Source organism: Physeter macrocephalus, chromosome 14 (assembly GCF_002837175.3).
Source record: "Physeter macrocephalus isolate SW-GA chromosome 14, ASM283717v5, whole genome shotgun sequence".
Taxonomy (NCBI): domain Eukaryota; kingdom Metazoa; phylum Chordata; class Mammalia; order Artiodactyla; family Physeteridae; genus Physeter; species Physeter macrocephalus.
The window spans coordinates 130,568,480-130,575,153 of record NC_041227.1 but is presented as its reverse complement, the minus strand read 5'-3'; positions in this window follow the sequence as shown (position 1 = coordinate 130,575,153).

Sequence of the window (6,674 nt, the reverse complement as noted above, 5' to 3'; positions counted from 1 at the left end):
TGCTAGTTTCTCTTTAAGAAGGGAGTTTCGGCCTGAGTGCCAGTTGGCGTCTTCTAGACCCAGCTGTAGGGCCAACACACACGCAGGCGGCAGAGTCACTTAATCCTTCTGACTTTGCTGTTCACTGCCTGTGCCCGGGCTGAGCTTGGTGGAGCCTGAAACGAGCTGCCCCCCTGAGCTGGTGAGCAGCCCGTCTTCCGTGGCCCTGGGTGAACTGACTGTAGCACCCTCTCCACGTTGCTACCGCCAGTTGGCTGTTTCCCCACGTTGCTTACTCAGGTGTGGCAACCATTGTTATTGTTGTTGTGTTTGCGTTTTATGAGAACACAGACACAAGAGTTTCCAGGCTGCTTTTTTCACACGGTTTCCCTAAATCTGTTACACTCCCTGGTGCAGGCTCCAATTTGAAAGGTCACCTCAGGCAGCAGCAATATCACATGTATGTATAGCCTTGTCTTTCAGGATTATTGTGTAACTGTGTCTTAATATTTCCGTAGGAATCTTTAGGAAGGCATTTTCGGTGAACATCACTAGGGACATATGCAAAAGAGCTAAAGTTGGAGATCTTGATTCCAGTTACTAGAGGTTTAATCTTTCCAGGTGAGGGGAGAGGTGCAAAGTCTTGCTCGACTGATGGGTAATAATTTCTCCCACTAACTCTGAGCCCCTTTAAGGAGTCACTGTGCCGTAGGCGTCTCATACTACTATATATAGATAGATAACTAATAGGGACCTACCGTGTGTACATTACTCTGTGATGACCTGTACAGGAAAAGAATCTACAGAAGAGTGGCTACAGGTCTACGTTTGACTGAATCACTTGGCTGTACACCTGAAACCAACACAACATTGTAAATCAGCTCTACTCCAATAAACATTTTAAAATAAGATGAAAGTAATTGAGTAATATCCTTTTATGGGGGGAAATAAAATAAATCAATCTTCTCAGCATGGTTTATAAAGCCCTACTTGATTTGACTCCAGTCTCATCTCTCAGGCCAAACCTGTTCTCTGCAGTCCAGTCGTGCTGGCCTTTTCCTCTGACCCCCAAACGCATCATGATTCCTCTTGTTACGGGACAGCTGCACGTCCCAGGCTTGCCTCCTGGAAGCCTCTTCCCGCTGGACTCTGTTGAGAGCGGGCTGCCCCTCGTCCTCCAGATCTCAGCTTGTGCGCACCCTCTCCCCTGAATCTCCGACACGGTCAGCTATTCCTGTTACTCCCTCAGGCCGCATGTGAAAGTCTCCTTCCTAACCCTGATCACAGTCTGTAAATTCTACGTGAGCTCAGCCTACCTTGCCCCTCAGAGAGAAGTAGGGCTCTGTTTCAGGCATCTCTTTGCCCCTGGATGATGGAATAAAGGTGCACTAGATTGGAAAGAGGCTGTGAGCGCTGTCACGTGAAGACGGAGGTGACGGAGGTGCCGAGTTTAATGTTAAGAAGCAGAAGAAAATGGGACTGAGGCCAGCAATTTGGAAGGGGCTTTGAAGGAAACAAGGTCAACGTCAGTTTTAGTCTGCGGAATCTAAAGGACGGGAAGTGAGTGTCACATCAACCAGGCTCTGAACTTCAATTTTGAAACCAAACATTGATTTTGGGGTTCGAAGAGGCAGCATTATGGAGGTGGGATCACTCATCTCCAAACAAAAGGCATTTTATTTTTGTCAGGGTTTGCCCTGTCCTAAGTGTGGGCAGGTCAGGATTTTAGCCCGGTGGCCAAAGCACAGAGGGCTCCGCCAGCGCCCAGAGTGTTTGCAGCTGGGGATAGAAGTTCCCCTGGGGAGTTCTAAGCGGTTTTGCAGCAGAGGTGATTGCTGAGGGTGTGTGTATATAGAAGCAGAAGGAGAAGGGGAAGGGTAACACTTAGGGGGACGGCCACAGCTCAACAGTGTCAGAGAAGGAGGAGGGAGTGAAGAGGTCAGGTTGGCAGGAAGGAGGCAACTCGAGAGAAAAGAGCCCACGCTTTGCAAGGGAAGACAGGAGAGACTTTCAAGAAAGAGGGTGTGGTGAAGGAGGATGAGAACAGAGGAATCGCCTCGAGATTTATTCAGAACGAGGCTGTTGATGGCCTTGGGAGGGGCGGGCAGTGGTATCGGAGTGCTGGGGGTGGAAACCAGAGATCAGGCTGTTGAGAAGGGGATTCCGAGAAAGTGGGAGAGTCAGAGCCGTGCGCTCGGGTTGAAAAATCTTTAAATCTTTCAACCATCTAAGGAAGTTGCCAAAGGCAAAAAAACCCTTGCCTGCCACGGAACTCTGGGACAAATTGTTCCCTTCTCCTGATTGCTGTTCTCAGAAAGCTCAGGGCCGTCGGGTCCCTGCCAGATGTGCTGAGGGTCAGGACTGAGATGGACATTTTGGGAGACGAGGTGAGGGTGTGTTGTGCGCTAAGCGTCTGGCAGCGCCCGTGGGCGGGAGTCCATCCCCGGGACGACCCTTCCTTGGCGTGACCTGCTGTTATCGTTAGCTTCTCATTTCCAGGAGTCCTAAATCTATCATAAAGTATGAAAACTGGTGTTTGGAATATGATCTGATTAGTGCATTTTGCTTTATCGGAACTCAGCGGCAGAAGAAGTGTTGGCTTTGAACTTTCATCTCTTGGGCTGTGTGGTGGTAGCAGGGCAGCAAAAACTGCGATGTAGGGGGAGGAGCGCACTGCTTACCAGACGAAGGCCTGGGGGGAAGGGTGGAAATCAGCGTGAGTCAGGTTCACCGGCAGGAGGTGGGCCACGGATGCGGTCGGCACAGGTGTGGGTTACAGCCGGCACAGGTGCAGAGCAGGTGCTCTAGGCAGGGGGGCAAAGTCGTCATTAGAGAAGTCAGCAACACAGAGAGGGTTACTCGGGCTTTGCAAAGGTAGGAGCAGGTTGGCATCTTTCATAGGAATGCAGCCCCGGTTTCTACAGCTAATTCTGTCCCGGTGCAGAGGCCACTCTACTTCACTCTGCAGCCTTGTAATCGTCCTCCGCCCAGGAGCACCGTCTGTGCCGGTTCTCTTGGTGGAGTTAGGGACCTTGGGACTGTCAGGTGGCCTGCTGGATAAGCGCGGCTCCTCTTCTGAGAGTCCTAGGCTTCTGTTCATTGGCATCTTCCTTCTCTGGGAGACCACCAAACTTGGAAGAGTCCTGACAGATAAACAGAGAGACCTCCACCTTGGGTTTGATAGTATCCTGCTCGCAGCCTTGTTGGAATGGCAGCGCGGGAATTTCTGTGACTGTTGCATGGGCTTTCCGGGCCTGGTCCTGTGCACCCTGTGCCTCCTAGTGCATCGTAACTGTGTCTGCCGTCCTCTGGACACCACGCTCTTCTGCTTTGCTGATGTGAGCCAGGTCTTGTTCTTGAGTGCAGTGTTAGGTGTAGCGCAGAGTAAGAATTACATGTTGAAGCTCTCCACGGCTTATACTTTTAGGCTACAGGAGGCAGCAGTTGACCCGCACCCTCCCGCAAGCCTAAGGTAGGTAGAGCCCTTCTCGAGCCTTTCTGCAAGGTCCGTGCCTGTTTTGCAAATGCCCCTGTTCCCTGGAGGGACAGTCTGCAAGTTGCACTACAACTTGCAGTTTGCAAATCTGGACTCTGCAGATAGTGCAGAGAGTGATAAATGCTGGAGGCGGCGTGGGTGGGGTTGGAGGTCACTTAGAAGGGGCCGTTCTGTATGAAGTGTCCTGCTGGCGAGTTGTGGGGGCGGGGGCGGAGTTGTAAAACCCCAGGGTGCTGCCTGTGTACTCAGATGCTGCCTGTTTGCAATTCGTGGGCAGAGGTCAGCTCTGTTGCTCTTCTAAGTGTGGACCAAGGGAGGATCTCCTAAAACTGGAAACAAAATGATCACCTAAAAGGGTTTATCTTCGAGTTTTTAGATATTAAAGATAGCCTAGAAGAAAAATAAGACTTCGTGTAGCAGAAGGGGAAGCTTGTAACTTCGGATAGTTTGCCCACAACACTAATTACAATAAACTGTGTTTATTTAGCGCTTAACTACGTGTCTCAAGGACGTTTTGTGCCATGTGTCATTCGTTTCCTACAATATTATTATCCCATTCTACAGACAAGGAAATGAAGCGGGGGACTTAGATATCATACCCGTAGCAAATGGAGAGCAGGAGTGAAACGTACCTCTTTCTGGTTCCAGATCTTCTGTTCTTTCCAACACACCGCACATCTGGAACAGAGGTTCACTTTGTGTAGGAAAGAAAACTCTGCTTAAAATGGAGGTGGGGACGAAGCCTGGCTGTTGGTGAAGTTTCGGAGCTAGGGAGAGCTTCCGAAGTGGCGTGACGCCGCACCCTCGTGGTCTGAGTGGGAAAGCTGAGGCGCAGGGGCGGGGCTGGCGGCTTGCGTGTATGCCTGCGGCCGTCGCCAGCAGTTGGGAAGGGATGATCCTAATCTGCCCGCCGGCAGCTGGCCTGGGCACGGTCTTCTCCAGCAACTTCAGGTCTCCAGGCAGCCTGTCCCGGAGGTCTCCCGAACTTTTGCACAGAATCAAAAAAACAATTTCAAGCCACTTGAAGTGGACAGCAATTCAAGGCACGACATTTTGGCAGCAAGAAGAAAGTGCTGGGCTAGATGTTTACTGAAGTCTTTTCCCACCAACGTCCTCTGAGTCTGCGATCTCGGCCGAGGGTGTACACTCTCGGGAAGAGCCTGCAGTGGAGATCAGAACAACATAAGTCTGTGTGATGCCGGTTCTCCCCCCAGAGTGAGGGTTTCTGATTGAAAGATTCTCATCTGCTCCTCTGCAAAGTCCTTCCACTGTGAGCCCCAAATAATAAGAAAATATGGATCCAAAAATGTGTGGCTGAAGCCTTTTTTTTAAAAAAAATAGATTGATTGATTTATTTTATTTATTAGTTTTGGCTGCGTTGGGTCTTCGTTGCTGCCCGCGGGCTTTCTCTAGTTGCGGCGAGCGGGGGCTCCTCTTCCTTGCGGTGCGCGGGCGTCTCATTGCCGTGGCTTCTCTTGTTGCGGAGCACGGGCTCTAGGCGCGCGGGCTTCAGTGGTTGTGGCTCGCGGGCTCTATCGCGCAGGCTCAGTAGTTGTGGCGCACGGACCTAGTTGCTCCGCGGCACGTGGGATCTTCCCGGACCAGGGCTCGAACCCGTGTCCCCTGCACTGGCAGGCGGATTCTTAACCACTGCACCACCAGGGAAACCCTCTTTGTTGTTTTAAATTAAATTTTTGGTTACTACCGTGGTAGCCTGATTCCTACCCTACCCCCACCACCCCAGATTGTCCATATGTGCTAATCCCCGTGTCCTAAGCACCCCTGAACCTGTTGCGTTATATGGTAAATGAGACTTTGCAGATACAACTCAGTTAACGATTCTGAGATGAGGAGGTTGTGCCGGATTGTCTAGTTGGCCTGATGCCACTCAGATGTCCTTGGGAGGAGGAGGCAGGAGGGTCAAAGTCATAGAAAGAAAATGGGAGGATGGAGCAGAGCTCAGCGGGGAGAGGGGCATCTGCTGGCTGTGAAGATGGGGGAAGGGTCCATGAGTAGGCGAGGAGGGCAGCCTCCAGAAGCTGGTGAAGGCAAGGACGGGGTCCCAGAGGGCCTCCAGAAGCAGCACAGTCCCGTGGACCTGCTTCAGGTTTCTGACCTCCAGAACTTCCCCGTCACATCAGAAATGTATGCTTTTTTTAAGCCAGTAAGGTTGCAGTAACTTGTTATAGCAACAACGGGAAACTAATGCAATCACTATTTTTTCATGCTTTTTTCTTATTTTTGTGTTTTATTTTTCCTTGGCCCTTAGTTTATCTTTTATTTTGATGATTTTATCTTTCCCTTTTGGGTTTTTGAAGGCCATTTTTGTATTCAGGATATTAACTATATTTCAGTCACAAGATATTGTCAATATTTTCTCCAACTGGTCTTATAACTTTATTTTTAGTTGTTTTTTTTTTTTTTTTTTTTTTTTGCTTTTTCTTTCTTAATATATAGGAGTGAGGATTCTGGACCATACTGTCAGGAAGTCCTGGACTTGAGTCTCAGCTCTGATTTTGGACAAACTGTCTTACCTTTCTGAGCCTTAAGTTTCCTACCTGTAAATTTGGAAAATAATAGTATCTTTCCTATAAAAATCAATATAATGATTAAGTAAGATAATGCACATAAAGAATTATCATCGTGTCTCGTATCTAGTAAGTAAGCAATGCGTATTAGACCTTCTTCTTCTTGTCATCATCTTTCCTTTTATGGTTTCTTCTTTTGCTCAATACTTGAGGGGGGAGATTTTGCTTTTTACCTTTAATCCATTCAGTGCCTCCAAATTTCAAGTAGCTAATAACTTGCCGTTTTCAGCTTATTACCACCACCAATTACAGCCATTTTCTCATGTCTCAGACATTGGAGGAGACCAGCAGGTCGCTCCCATCGTCCTTTTGACCCGTGGCACATGTGATGACTTGTCACTCTAGCCAGCTGGTCTCTGATGGCTGCCCTGCTGTTTTATTCATTAAGTGATTGATAGGGAACCAGGAGTCAAAAAGAAGACTTTTCCCCTCATTCTCTCAGCTGAGGCTGCAGAAGATCATCTGCATTTCGGTCTGAGTAATGGCAGGTGGTGAAACCACCCGTAAGTTCCAGGCTTATCTAACAGCTGGCTCACAGGTGATACGCATATAAAAGTGAGCTGGAATCCAAGATCTCTGCAAAATAAAACTTTCTAGAAGTCAGACATCTG